The sequence below is a fragment of the Balaenoptera musculus genome, chromosome 11 (assembly GCF_009873245.2).
Source record: "Balaenoptera musculus isolate JJ_BM4_2016_0621 chromosome 11, mBalMus1.pri.v3, whole genome shotgun sequence".
Classification (NCBI taxonomy): domain Eukaryota; kingdom Metazoa; phylum Chordata; class Mammalia; order Artiodactyla; family Balaenopteridae; genus Balaenoptera; species Balaenoptera musculus.
The window spans coordinates 8599980-8616108 of record NC_045795.1 but is presented as its reverse complement, the minus strand read 5'-3'; positions in this window follow the sequence as shown (position 1 = coordinate 8616108).

Below are 16129 nucleotides of genomic sequence, written 5' to 3'. Positions count from 1 at the left end.
GAGGATTATGAGGATTAAACTTTGAAATTAGCAAATAATGTATGAGATTATCTATGCAAAAGCCACATTAAAAAGACAAAATATCTCTTAGATTAAAGAGCAGAGTTAGAGTATGGTTAAAACAGCAACAATAATAAAATAGTGATAAATCAATAATAATATCATTTATCAAGCAACTTATATAAGCCAAGTTATGAGTGTCATGCTTTATAGATTTTATATAGTTTTATCTTCATAGCATAGTGCCTGCCACCTACCAGGTATTCAATACACTTTTTCTGACTGACTAAGAAAGACTCTATAAAATAGATGTTATTATTATTCCCAATTTAGTCCCCATTTATATTTGAGGAAATTAAGACTCACATAGTTTAAATAACTTATCCAAGGTTTACGTGGCCCTAAAGTCTAATCAATAATGTAGACATATCCAAAGGAAAATACCCTAAGTGAAAATACAAAATGAGAGGTTAGAAAGGTAAAAACTGAGTGTGCTTTTACACTGCTGTCTAGGGGAAAGGATACAGGTCAGTGGTACTATTGGCATTGGAGAGAACAACCAGCTCTTGGGAGAAGGCGCAGGAGGTTTCAGGCTTCTGGTGACTGAGTTCATTCCACCATTCACCCCCTACCTGGGATCTGGGGATCAGATTGTGGACCTGTAGACGCCTGTATGAACTCTCAGGAGGATGGAAAGCAATTGGAGGGTTTTAAGAAGAGGAATTTTACCATCTCATAAAAGTTTGCTAGGGTTGCCAAAACAAAATATCACATACTGGATGGCTTAAACAACAGAAACTTATTTTCTTATAGTTCTGGAGGTTGGAAGTCCAAAATCAAGGTGCCAGCTGGGTGGTCTTCTCCTGAGACTTCTCCCCTTGGCTCGAACATGGCCGCCTTCTTGCTGTGTCCTCAAGTCGTCATCCCTCGATCTGGGTATTGTCTGTGTCCTAATCTTGTCTTCTTAGGACACCAGTCATACTGGATTAGGGCCCGCCCTCACGACTACATTTTAACTGAATTACCTCTATAGACCCTATCCCCAGATACAGACGTTTTCTGAGGTACTGAGGATCAGGGCATCAACAGATAAATTTTTTTTTTTATAAATTTATTTATTTATTTATTTATTTTTGGCTGTGTTGGGTCTTCGTTTCTGTGTGCAGGCTTTCTCTAGTTGCGGCGAGCAGGGGCTACTCTTCATCGCGGTGTGCGGGCTTCTCATTGTCGTGGTCTCTCTCGTTGTGGAGCACAGGCTCTAGACGCGCAGGCTCAGTAGTGGTGGCTCACGGGCTTAGTTGCTCCGCGGCATGTGGGATCTTCCCAGACCAGGGCTCAAACTCGTGTCCCCTGCATTGGCAGGCAGATTCTCAACCACTGCGCCACCAGGGAAGCCCTCAACACATAAATTTTGAGGGGACACAATTTAGTTCATAACGCTTCACTTGGATTTTTAACATGATCACTGGGCTGCTGTGATGAGAATAGGCTACAAAGCTGTATGGATGCAAGGGTGCAAGAAGGGAGAGCAATGGAGGTGGCTCAGTCCAAGGTGGCAGTATTGTTGAGGTGGTAATAAGAGTTTGCACTTGGGAAATATTTTAAAAGTTGAGCTGAAAGAAAATGCTCTTGAATTGAGTACAGGCTACAAAAGAAAGAAGTTAAAGAATAACCCCAGGGGGCTTCCCTGGTGGCGCAGTGGTTGAGAATCTGCCTGCCGATGCAGGGGACACGGGTTCGAGCCCTGGTCTGGGAGGATGCCACATGCCGCGGAGCAACTGGGCCCCTGAGCCAAAACTACTGAGCCTGCGCGTCTGGAACCTGTGCTCCGCAACAAGAGAGGCCACGACAGTGAGAGGGCCGCGCACCGCGATGAAGAGTGGCCCCTGCTCGCCGCAACTGGAGAAAGCCCTCGCACAGAAACGAAGACCCAACACAGCCAAAAAATAAATAAATTAATAAATAAATTAATTTAAAAAAAAAAAAGGATAACTCCAGGGCTTTTGGCCTGAGTAGCTGGAAGGATGGAGTTGCCATTACCAGAGATGGGCAGATTATGGAATAAGCAAACTAGGGTGGGAGGATAGGAATTCTGTTTAGGACATATTAAGTTTGAGATGCTAGTTAGACAGCTAAACAGAGATGTCAAGTAGGCATTTGAACACGATTCTGGAATGTGCATAGAAGTGTGGGCTGGACACATAAATTTTGGAGTCATTGTTATACAGACAGCATTCAAAGAAACAAGAGGCTGTATGAAACTGCTGAGGGGTGCGGATAGAAAAAAAAGTCCAAGGGTTGAGCTCTGGAGCACAACAACGATAAGAGGTCAAATGCATGAGGAAGAACAAGCAAAAGAGACAAAGAATAAATGGCCAGGGAGGTAAGAGGAAACCCAGAAAATTATGGTGCCTGGAAGCCAGGTGATGTCATAGTTTCCAGAGCAGAGAGTGTTTGCCAAATGCTATGGATAGTTCAGTAAGACGAGGACTGAGATCTGAGCTCTAGATTCAGCAGTGTGGAGGTCACTGGTGACCCAATATTTGTTTGCTTAATGTGAGTCAGTGCTTAAGAGCTTCATCAACTCTGGGGCACTGAAAAGTTGAGTTTGTGGATCAAACTGCAGGGAGGACAACACCAAGGAAAATATAACCCTCATGGCCTGCCTACCTGTCCAGCTGCCCTCTCTAGGAAATCTGCCGCCTCTTTCCCAAACAAACCACAACAACGTCTCTGGTGTCTCAATGATAAGATTGGACGTGCAGTCAACACTTGGCCTTTTAAGGTCTCTGAAATCTCTGTAGACCTCAAATTGTTGTTTCTGTTGTCATTAAATGCTACCACAGTGCCCTGGCACATGCTAGACAACCAATAAATATCAAATGAATGGATTAAAAAAATGAATGCTGTTGGGTAAGTAGATATCAGCCAACAAATGACTGGTTTTCCTCCTCTGCTCTGTGTTAATCTGAACCCTCCAACGAGAGACCTCAAGATGAGATTTCCCAAAGGGAAATGCCGTTGGGAGAAAGATAGGGAAAGACGCAGCAGAGGTTGGACCAACCATCAGACCTTGCAGAAGAGAAGGAAGGAAGGATGATTGAGAAGAAGCATCTTAGACTTCTTTCTTAAAACTGCAGTTTTAAGAAAGTATTGGCAAATTTATTGGGCCACGAATGCCCATCAGAAGAGCCCTTGTCTTCCAGGAAAGGGCCTGATTTATAACCCTGCCTCACTCAGTCACTGGCGGGGAGCAGCCCACGAGAAGCATGTCCGTGGTGCCAAAGTGATGGTGTATTTCTGAGAGCAGTAGCTGGGGCTATTCGTCCATTATGCCACCTACAGCCAAGATCAGAGAGGTGCTTTTCACAGCCACCTCATATCCCATGTCTATTTTTGGTTTCCTACTCAATATTTTATATAAATGAGTGAACAGAAATAAAACTCCAAAGAAAATTTGAAAAATTGTCTTTTTCAGAGTTTCTAGTCAACTGCCTGAACATCCATAACATCACTTGGTTAAATAATTCAAGCAACGACAACAAACCATAATTCAGGCAACTGAGAATTGGTATACGGTTAACCTTCGGTCATAAACATCTAAAACATTATCACTATCTCATTAAGTGCTGATTTCATATCTTTTAGTAGAAGACAAGGTAAATGAAAAAGACAGAACATGCTCTCCATTCCGCTTTCCATTTATTCTGTTAGTTACTAACCTTGAATTAGCTCAGACCCCAGCTTGCCTCCTCCTCTTCCATTCCAGTCCTCTCCCCGCACAGAAGTTCCTGTCAAGGTTACTCTTGGACTGCTGCTCAGCACCTGACCCAGAAAGTCAAACAAAGCCAATTGCTCAGAATCTAGTTTTTGAAGGAAACCTTCCACCCATAAATGCACACTTGTGTTTTTATAAAAATGTGATTCAACAACCATGTACTGAGAACATATTTCTTGTAAGATTGGAATTGACTAGTCAAAAGTTAATCATTTTTTTTTTTAGAGAAATGGGAATATAGATTACTTTATAGCTACTTTATTTATTTATTTATTTATTTATTTATTTATTTTTAGCCGTGTTGGGTCTTCGTTTCGTGTGAGGGCTTTCTCTAGTTGTGGCAAGCGGGGGCCACTCTTCATCGTGGTGCGCGGGCCTCTCACTATTGCGGCCCCTCCCATTGCGGGGCACAGGCTCCAGACGCGCAGGCTCAGCAGTTGTGGCTCACGGGCCCAGTTGCTCCGCGGCATGCGGGATCCTCCCAGACCAGGGCTCGAACCCGTGTCCCCTGCATCGGCAGGCAGATTCTCAACCACTGTGCCACCAGGGAAGCCCGTTAATCATTTTTTTAATAAAGGAAAGCCTGAAAGAGAACATCTGGCCTGCTTTTCTCAACACTGTGTGCCAAGATTTTTGTAATATAATGTGTTCATTTTCCAAAGAAGTAAACTGAGTCATGGGATAAAGAATGATTTTATTTTTACATTTTCTTCTGAGTTGATACCGAAATCAGAACCCTTCCATTCGATTTTCTACTCCTGCACTACACTCGATCACTGCACCGAGATCGCACTACCTCTACAGTCTGAGCATGTCAATACCTTAGAATCATGCCTTGTGCATGACAGGATAAATAACTACTTTTGAAACTGAATATTGATTTTTCAGTGGTCTGTCATATTAGACATGCCATTTCACTTGAATGAAGCAAGTTCTTTTTTCAGTGTTGCAGAGGAAAAACACAGGTACAGGACAGAATTTCCCGCCTCTGTTACTTAAATGAGAACTTCTGTTTTTAATTTACCAGTAACCATATTAGTCCCTGCTTTTGTCATTCTCCCCAGGAATATCTATGCATTTAGGACTTAATGCGGGGAGGAAAGAGGATCACAGATCCAGGAAAACTGGGTTTTTCTTTTCTTCGAGTGTGAAAGACGTCAGGAATTAATAACTATATAATGGATTTTGTAATTTTCCTTTTTCTTCTAAGAATTGAAAGCTCAATGGCCCCTATCCATGTAGCACTGACACCAACATCTACTGTTTCTACAGATGAAACAAAAACTCTAGAAAACCTCACTCACCTTACTGAAAGTGTTCATTTACTGGGAGCTTTAATTACTCCATGCTAAGGAGTTGAGCAATTCAGTGGAGTTAAAACAATTTTCTCAGGTCTTCAAAAGACCATCCCTATTTTGGAGCCTCAAGGTCATGAACTCACAGTCCTAGCAAGGTCCCTAAGATGTGTCACCCATTATTCTGTTCAGTACAGAAATGGTCAAAACACAGCTTGCAGATAGCAATCAGATCGTTATGTACAACCCTCTGCAGCAAGTTTGAAAATGGCTACTCTAAATTGTGGTGATTAGATGTTATACTATGTTCTTTAAAAGACTTGACATGAAACTACTACACAGAGATATATGAATACTGAAAATAAATCTGTCAATTTTATTTCATATAATAAATTACTATATTTAAAATGTGGTCTTTGGTCAGTAACACTAGTGAATTCTGGTTCACATCCTTATTTAGTTTGGCCGCACTTACTGGAATCCTATGGGCAGAATTAAATCTAGACTTCCTGTACAGATGAAAATCTGTACAATCTCTTGTCTAGTTTACAAAGACCTCCGAAAGAGAGATTTTTGTTCCAGAAAGTTGTTTCCCTATTTTTTTCTTCTTTTCAGTGATTTTTATTTCCTTAAAAGTTTTTGTTTGTTTGTTCTTTTGCTTTTTAACAAATGTACATGAGAACCTTGATTAAGCAGCTTCTCCACCAACTTTCCAGGCTGCAATAATCATCACTGTCTTATGGTTTATTCAATGATCTTATATCCCAAACATAAATAACCTGAAAGGCTCTCTTTCTATTTATTCGTGTAATAAAGTATTCGAGTGTCTACCTTGGGCGAGGCGTACACTGGGTGCCGTGGAGAAGGGCTGCACTGACGCAGATTGACAGTCTCTGGGGCAGTGGCACATGGCCTCAGGCTATGCAGGACACTCCTTCTCTGTGCTTGTTTCAGCTTGGTGCTCCTCTCTTTTGTTTGCTTAACCGTCACATTGTTAGCAAAGAAGAGAAAGAGAAGATGCGGGAAGGACGGCCTCTGCCTCTTTCTTCAGTCCCTCTTTTTAAAAAAAAATGGGGGAGCAAGGAAACTTTTCCTAGAAATCCACCAGAGCTTTCCATTATTTTTTTTTTTTCCATTAGCCAGGATTTGGTTCTAAGACCATTTGCTAAAACCATCACTAATGAAAGAATGGGACTACAATGTTTGGCTTAGACTAACCATTTCAGAAGGAGTAGATATTGAGAAATCAACCAGAAGAGCTACAGCAGGCATGTAAACAAATCATAAAGTGCAAGACAGAAAGTGCTGAACCATTAAAGTGATGTAACTAAAGTGTTTTGGGTGTTAAACCTGGAGAGCTTATTTCTATCTGGGGATTAATAAAGAAAATACTTCTGAATTGAAGACTGGAATTAGGGACAAGAGAATGAAAAAAACCATTTTGTCAGTCAAGAAACGGCAATGGGAAAGAATGGGGCATACGAAAGTTACAAGATACATCTGGCTGAGATACAAGGTTTATCAGTTAGGTTTTACTATGATAACAAATGAACCCCACATTTCAGAAGTTTATAACCACAACAATTTTTGTCTTGCTCACAGATCTGCCGGTTGTCTGTAGCTGTGTTTGGCCCTTCTTCAGGTGTCTTCTTCTTCTTCTGGGAACCAGGCTGAAGGAGCATCTCCTACCTGGGATATGCTCCTCTTGTGGAAGAGAGCAGAAACCCAAACCTATGGTGAAGTCTCTAAGGGCCCGGCAGGCTAGGGGATGTTGAGGTATTCCCTCGAGATGCAGCTGAAGTTGCATCATCTTGTGCCTCCTACCACTGAGAGGCACAAGGGCTGATGGGAATCTCTGGATTCTGGAGGTAGCACATGTCACAGTAAGTGTGCTGTTCTAATCGATTTAGTGAGTTATCTTTAAGCCAGACAGTTTTGCCAGGGGTTGAAAACAAGAGAAGGGTCTGTAACATGTCCACGTTTGATCATGGAAACCAAATTACCACCAGTCAGACTGTAACTGCCTCCACAAAATAACGGCCTCTCCTGCTCTCTTCCAAATCTTATGCAAATAACTCACATTGGCAAATCCTAACCTGGAGCAATGCAGAATAAGGGTTTGAGGAAATGCAATCCCTGGCTTCTCTGCAATGCAGAGGCCCTAGTAGCGTGGAAGTGATGCCAGATTGGCAAAGGCAAATAAGATTGGAAAGAGAGACTGTGACTCAATCACAGAGGGCCTTACATGCTACACCAAGAGGAAAAGTAATAGGGAGTCTTCTGAGGATTTAAGCAGAAGAGCGGCACGATGGGAGTGGGCTCGGAAGCACTTTCAGGTTCTCTGTACAGAGAAAGGTCACAGGGGGACCCGGGAATCGTAACACTTAGCCCTTAGCTGTGTTCCTTTGTGCCTGGCACTGAAATATATAATTTTATTTAAACGTCTAGACTTGAATCTTTTATTTTTTTATAAATTTATTTATTATTTTATTTATTTATCTTTGGCTGCTTTGGGTCTTTGCTGCTGCGCATGGGCTTTCTCTAGTTGCAGCGAGCGGGGGCTACTCTTCGTTGTGGTGCGCGGGCTTCTCATTGCAGTGGCTTCTCTTGTTGCAGAGCGCAGGCTCTAGGCGCTCGGGCTTCAGTAGTTGTGGCTCGCAGGCTTCAGTAGTTGTGGCTCACGGGCTCTAGAGCGCAGGCTCAGTAGTTGTGACGCACGGGCTTAGTTGCTCCGTGGCATGTGGGATCTTCCCGGACCAGGGCTCGAACCCGTGTCCCCTGCACTGGCAGGCGGATTTTTAACCACTGTGCCACCAGGGAAGCCCTAGACTTAAATCTTTTTAATACTTTATATATTATCCTTACAAGGTAGATCTTATCATCCCTATTTTCAAGATAAGGAAACTGAGACAAAGACAGATTAAGGAACTTGCTCTTCTTCCCCCAGAGAAGCAGATGTAGAACCAGGTACCTAAGTAGGTTTTCCTGATTTCGGTGTCCAAACACTTCCCACTATGTAAAACTCTCTTTCCCTGTGGACTAACGCATGGGGATGGGAGCCCCACAGCCAGGAAAGGTCCAGGGGGGCAGGCAACTCGGAGGGGCTGACATCTCCTCTTTGCATTCATTCGTTTATTTATTCCTCCATTCAACAAATCATTAGGGGTTACAGGTTGGTCAGTTTAGAGGAGATTTGAAGGGCATTATTTTAGCATGCCGTCAACTGTGGATCTTCAGATGTTGTATTTAATTGGGGTCCAGGTGAATTAAACCCAATTATAACTACTGATTTAATTGTCATTTCCACTACAGTTTAAACTCCAAGAGGGTAGAACTATGTCTACTATATCTCCAGTGTCTATCACATAGCAATTTCTCAATAAAGATCTGATGGGTAAATGTGGGAGTGCCTGAGTGACTGGCTGAATAAATGGGAAGAACCGCAGAGAATTTACTTCTGCGGTGGTAGTAAGAATTGGCTGGTAGGCTTTCTCTTGCGGATGAGACTGGTTCTTTAAACCCGGAGCATGAGCTCTCCCTCACACACTCTCCAGAATGAGAGAGTTATTAAAAGCCTAATAACTCTCTTCCAGCCTCAGTGTCACTTCCTGCTAATCTCTAGCCACAAGCAAGGTAAAATGTCTAAAACAGACACCTAGTCACCATGTTATTCTCCCAATGACAAACCTCCAGAGATCCTCCACTTGACTCCAAAGTTTGGCATAACATCTAAGGCCCCTTTGGGAGTCTGTCTTCAGCCCATCTTTCCAGCTTTCTTTCCATCACTTACAACCAGCTCCACAACCCAACCCTCTAGACTCTACACTCCATCCATATGGGACTGTTTGCAATTCCTTAAATACTCCAGGCCCTCCTCCATTTTTCCACCGGAACCCCAACTTACCCTTCAAGTCACAGCAGCTCAAAAATTGTCTTGACCATCACACCTCAGTTAGAGTGATTCGCGCCTTCTACTGAGATCAACGACACCTTGTTTATAACTCTCTTCCCATACTACATTTTGATTAGGTGTTTCCATGTCTATGGCTCCCCAGACGTACAGAGAGCTCAGAAGTGAGGATTTGTCTTTGCACAGGTGGTTCCTAGAGAGGAAAGTGCAGCCAGCACATCATAGGTGTTTCAGCAACTGGTAGTTGGACGAATGAGCTTACAGAGTGAGTGGCTGGAGGTGTCTGCTCGGCCACCAGGCTTTGATCCAAGCTTCTTTGCCTGGGTGATCATGCTGGTTACAGACAGTTCCATGGCCCTGTGTCTGCACTGCAAGCAAAGGAGAAACTGTCCATGAATGCTCATTGTATAGGTTATATCTTTTCAGCCACAAAACCGTCCTCTGCTGGTACCAGTAACCTGGAGTGGTAGGTCGATGACCAGGAGGTCCCCAGGAGATCATCCTCTGCAAGAGACTAAGAGGTTTAAATCTGAGATGCTAGCCTTTGCATCAGCCTGACCCACTGTCACCCTGGCTTTGTTGTTCTGACTGATTTGCCTTGCTGTGCAGGCTAATTTAAGAGAAAACACACAGTTGATGATGATATGAAACTGATGACTGCACACCGTTCCATCAAGGCACAGCCCTAAAAGGGGGCAGAAATGATGCTGTTGTTTGTAAAGTCCAGCAATGTTGAGGATACGACCAGACATGCTCTCTCTCAGCTGAGAAACATTCCCCTCTCCTTTGTGGAAAGTAGGAGGATGACAGCAAACGTTCATCTTCCCTGACAAGGTAACTCAGACATTTTCCTCAGGGAATGGCAACTGATCGTTTGGCTCTGCTCAAGGATAATGTAAAGTGTATAAAAGCGCTCACAGGCCCCACTCTTTATAGCCGCCTCCTTTGAACGCATGTGAGAACACACAGGATGTTCTTCATTAGACAGGGAGCCCACTTATGATTTTTATTCCTAAAGGCTCTTGAGTCCTGGGAGCTACGGCAAGAGGCCATTTCTTCTCTATAATGCAGACCAAAAGAGCTCTTCTCAGGCCCCCAGACATGCCCCCAACCTAACTACTCTGGTCGACATTCCTCTCTACTCTCTGGACTCTTAAAAGCTCTTTCTGCCTGAAGCGTACTGCAGAACATTTATTATAGATTATATTGGGTCATGTGCTCTCCTCCTACGTTGCACAGTGTTTCAGGTAGATTTTAAACTTCTGAAGGACAGAGGACCCACCACGTACGTCTTTGGTAACCCCGAGAGTGCCTAGCACAATGCTGAGTACATACATCATGCTCAATAAACAATTCGAGTGACACATTTCTAAACACAAGATATAAAAAGGATGTGTGAGAGAAGATTAATCGTATTATGTCAACTTCTTTTTAGGCAGCTTTATAAGAAGCTATCACCAATTTATAACTTAACAGTATTTCTTTTTGTAACCTAGATAACAAACAATGTTCCGTGATCAATGACACATGCAGTTTCCCGTCAACCTGAAGCTGGTCCCCTAGCCTGTGCTAACATGGGATTGTTTTTAACAACAGGATTAAAACAGCATCACATTCTTGAACCTAACCAGGATACATCTACCTGAGGAATTCTGTGTGTCATTCTGTTGTCAAACCTTAAGAAAAATAACTGAGAGCTACAGAGACCTGTGGGAAAGCATTTTTGAAGAGTAAAGAGATTAGATGCACCGTTTTAAGAAAACCAGTTGACATACTACAATTCTTTATTCAGACTACAAAAAGGATAATAACATATACAAAGTTTATAAAATCACAAAGATAAAAATTGAGTGACCACAGAATTACCTACCAAAAGCTATAATTCTACCATCTAAAGACACTTGACAAACAGCAGGCTTGGAAAATCCCTCATTTAGTGACCATGTGATTAAAGACATATATAGACCTTAGAAGGACTGGAATCAATTAATGGTGCACGGAACCACAATATATTATTTACGGGAATCAGGAACGCTTGAGGTTCCCGTGCTGAAAGCCAAATTACCATGTCTTCTCACAAAAATCTTACTTGCCGGCCTCCTCACACATATAAGATTGAGGCAATGAGGGTACTGTGTTTTGCTATTATTACATGTTTTAAAATCTTTACCTCCAGTTTGAATTTTTTGTTCTTTCCCTGGATTCCTACAGAATCTTATCTGTACCAACAATATAGTAAATAATCTGTATACTCTGTGCCTTTTATTATAAATATGTGCATGTCATTTGCCCTACAAGGTTTAGAGGTCCTTAATGACAGAAATAATGATGATAAGGATGATGATCATATAATAAAAGCTAACATTTATTATACTTTTACTATGTGCCATGCTTTACTGGGTTTCATTGAATCAGATTCACTTAATCACAATGCACTCATCTTTGTATGTCCATTAGGCCTAATAGTACTCGAATAAAATTATCTGTGAAATCAACAAATAGTAAGCAAGTTCAGTTGTTTATTTTCCCTTTGAGTAACATGGGCACATGGGCAGATTTGATTGAGATCCGAATACATGACTGGTTTTTCTCCTCCTTTGAAATTTTCAGAAGTCTCTTCTATCAGGCAGGAAGGGTCACGTCTTCCGATGACACAGTTTCCTCCAAGTCCCTACTGCAGTGGTAGCTACCTAATAGGTTCTCAGAAAATGCCCTTGACTTAAATATTCCACAGCACCAATTATGAAAAGTGACTTAGCATAAGCAATGATGATAGACTGAGCTGCTGTGGGTTATAGACAGTGAACGTGCTACCACTTCAAATTTATAAGCGTCAGGAAGATCATGAGGGATATATATATATATATATATATATATATATGAAAATTTACATGTTTCAAATAAGCCCTGTAATGAGTTTGAGAGGTCCCTGTGTTTCTAACTAATTTGACTACATCATTGTAGTCAATCTAAAATGCTCTAAAATGCCTGGGTGGGCTCTAAAATGCCTGGGTTTGAAACCTTTTAATACCAAGAAAATAGTAAAAGAGAAACTGTGTGTGTTATTCTAACACTCTAAAAGGCTTAAAAATAAATCGCAAATATCCTAAAGAAACTCCCGCTCTTGGGGAAATTACTAACTTGTGAGTAATGTGAAGACATTCTCAATAGATTTCCAGTTACATATCCCGTGGTCTTCATTGTTTGCTCTTTAATTAAAGTGGGTCCATCCCTTGTGTCTCATGGACTCCCAAATACGCAGAATGGCCCAACAAAAATAATCACTCTTCCTACTCCCCTTTCTGCCCTACCCCTCATCCCTTCTAGCACATTTTCCTGGGGTTACAGTCTCCTGAGGGAACTTGCCCTGGGCCAGTGGAGGTTGGGAGGAGACGGGTGAGGGAACAGAAAGCAAGGGAACCATGGCAACTTTGAGCTCCCTCACTACCCTGAAAAGTTCTGAAATGGCCTATCTTTGTAACAATCTACGGAATTTGCCTCAAAGAGAAAGTTGGAGAGTTCTCTCCTTTTCTGATGAGGGGAATCTTAGATCCTGGTCTCAGAGTTTGCCCGTTTCTTTTTAGTGGTGGGCGGGAAGTCAAGTGGCTGAATTCCCAAGCCTTCTGGATCTATGTGAAAGTTCTCAGCCTCTACCCAAGCCTTTTTCTCTGCCAAGTGGTGCGATAAAACTTGTGAGAACAGGTTTGCTTTGCGAGGTAGCTGATGCATCTGCACCCATTTCTGGCAGAAAACCAAAGTAAAAAAGAATTTGGAGAAACCTTACAAATATCGTAAGGGGCTTGATATGAATTTCCTTTAGAAATTTAATGATTGTTCAAGGAAATGTGATTTTTGTTTGACCTTTATCTAGGCAGTTTCTCCCCAATCACAGCACTCACACTTAGCTATAATTCAGCTTAACCAGCCAAGACCCAGGCAAACCACTTTTATTTGGATGAATTATAAGACTTTTACCAATTCAACATGATTGGCATGTGGTGTAGGAGGTCTTTTGCAACAATGACCTTCTACAATAATAAAACCTTAGAACTGTATGAGCGTCGGAGATTTCAAAAGACTTCGACATGAGTTATCACTTTTAATCCTAGGAGAGGATTGCTCCAACTGTCCAATAAATTCATTGATTCTAATATATCAGTAAAAGAAATATTTTCTATTTTCCATCCTTTCCCTTTAATAAGAAAAAGAAGCAAAAGGGAAATATGTATTCTTGTCATCCCTTCAGAAATGCAGAGGGGACACAGCTAGCTGTTGCATCCTTCAAAGGGCGGAGGTCTCAATCAGCCCTTGGTGATGTCACCGTGATCAGTTTTAACTTTTGCTTACCCTTCCACTCAGACCCAAGGGAGCAGCCACAAGGATTGTCAGTCACTGAGAAGCGGGGCTCCCTCCACCTTCCACTTCTTGGTTCTGCTGTGAAAAGCCCACAGTTATCCAACACACACTTGGTGGAGAAACCAAGCAAGCCTCAAGATCACCAGCCAATTCAGACTTATAAAGTGCTTTACTGGTTACCTCACTGAACTCTTAAAACAATGCTTTGGGGCAGATATTATTACTTGTCATTTTATAGACGAAAAGTCAGAATTTTAGTGAGATTGGAAGTAACTTGCGGGCTTCCCTGGTGGCGCAGTGGTTGAGAGTCCGCCTGCCAATGCAGGGGACACGGGTTCGAGCCCTGGTCCGGGAAGATCCCACATGCCGCGGAGCAGCTCGGCCCGTGCGCCACAACTACTGAGCCCACGTGCCGCAACTACTGAAGCCCGCGTGCCTAGAGCCCCTGCTCTGCAACGAGAGAAGCCACTGTAATGAGAAGCCCGCGCACCACAACAAAGAGTAGCCCCCGCTCACTGCAACTAGTGGAAGCGCACACACAGCAACAAAGACCCAATACAGCCAAAAATAAATAAATAAAATAAATTTATTAAAAAAAAAAAAGTAACTTGCACAAAGTCAGGTAGAACTTGGACTGAACCCATGTCTCACGGCTCGCTGACAATGGAATAAACTCACCACATCCTTCAAAGCATGTTCTGTGGGCCAGCAGCATCAGCATCACCTGGGAGTTTGCTAGAAATGCAGAGTCTTGGGCACTCCCCAGAACTGCTGAATCTGCATTTTATCTAGATCCCAGGAAGTCTGTATGCACAGTAAAGTGCAAGACGTACTGCTCTACAAAATAACTATCTCCAGCCAAGGGGAAGCTCAGCTGAAGCTCCAAATGCAGAGTAACCAAATGAGAGGGATGTGTCCCTAGGAGGAACACTACGGCAAGCTCATGCTAATTTTGTATTATTCATCTGTAGTTAATCCCAAAATTTAAATCCCTCCAGCTCTTCCAAGTCTAGTAAAACAGAATCTCACCCTCTACGGGGCAGATGGACCTCTGCTCAATGCCTCTGCTTGTGATGGGGGGGATGGGAAGCATTGTTTTCATGTGAATCTTTCTGAAGATCCCTAATGAAAAGACGCTCATCACTCCTGCTAATATGGAGTCCTAGTTGAGGTCACTTTTAAGAAAACCCATTTAGCTTGAATACTGTTGGAGATATTCACAGATAAGCAATAGTGATTTCTGCTTGAACAAAAGTTAACTGGTAGCTGTAGGGAATGCAAAAGGGTTTGGGGGAGAGGGCTGTAAAGACTCCCATGGGAACAAGGACGAAAGCTGCCTCTGTCTTCATTCTCCTGCTCACTGAGCATCCCCTACAAAAGAGGGCTGAACAGGCCACTTAGGGTCTGCCTTTAAGGTGTCATAATCCAAATAAAAATGTTTCTGGAGTCTTTTCACCTTCTATCCTTCCCACTTTCCCAAAGAAGTAGTCAGGAAACCAAACGGCATGATTTCAGAGATTGGGAAAGTCCAATTATGCAAAATGCACCCCACACCCCTGCCATCACCTGTCCTCCAATTCCAGGAATTCTATTAATTAGTGTTTCTGCTCTAGGTAATTTTTTTATTTCTCACAATTGGAATAGTTCTCCTTTTCATGACGTTGGCTAGGGTGCTGAGACAGCTAGAAGATTCAAAATGGCCTCAGTCACACGGATGCTAATTGGTGCTGGTGGCTGCCTGGGAGCTCAACTAGGCTATTAGCTGGGAGCTTCAGTTCTCTTCCATATGGGTTTGTCCACGTGTCTGCTTGGGCTTCCTAACAGTATGGTTGTTAGATTCTAACAAGGAGCCTTCCAAAAAGTAAAGGCAAGTAAAAGTTAAGACCTTGCCTTGGAGGTACACAGTGTAATTATGAAACATCATATTAGTCAAAAGAGGTCACTGCCCCAGCCTAGATCCAAAGAGGGTAGAGAGGGAAATAAGCTCCACCTCTTTATGAGAGAGTAGCAAGATCACAGTGCAAGAGAGCTGTAGAATGAGAGATATTGTTGGAGGCACCTTGAAAACATGATCTACCACACGCCATTTTAAAAGTCCTCTTGCACGACACGAACTGTTTAAAACAGCAGGAAAGACGATTATAAGGACAATAGCATTTGAAAACAAAACAAAACAACAACAGCAGGATAAAGATTACGATATCACTTTAAGAAAATAGAGGGTGGGATGCCTGAGATTTTGATAGCCCTCAAATGTGTTATAGAGGTACATTCCTACTCAAGGGATCCAACACATTCCTAATCAGTGTACGGGGTGAAGAAAGGTCAGGGTTCATTTTCACTACTTGATTGAAATTATCAGTTGGTATTGCCAACTAATGGAGCACTGCAAGTGTATTACCCTATAGCAACACATGGTGTGCACTCCCCACCGCTAGCACTAGACTAAGTATAGTGGGTTGCATAGGAAGAAAAGGGCCAGTCCTTGCCCTCTAGCACTTGCATACTTAGATGTATGTTTGAAATGAGAATCCCATTTGGATGGAGCTCCCAAAAGTCTACCTAGTCACATACTTCTGAGTTTAACAAACTCTTGAGTCACTTAAGGAATCACTGCTTATCTTGCTACAATGCTTTAAAAAAAGGAATGGTTGGTGGAACCTGATCTAGGGTGAGGTACAGACCACTCTTCTGGAGGAACAAGTCATAGTAGCATGATCAAATTAAAATTGGAGGCTATATGCGGGTTCAGAGGGAGAAGGCAGAATCTTGAAGATGTTATCCAGGCAT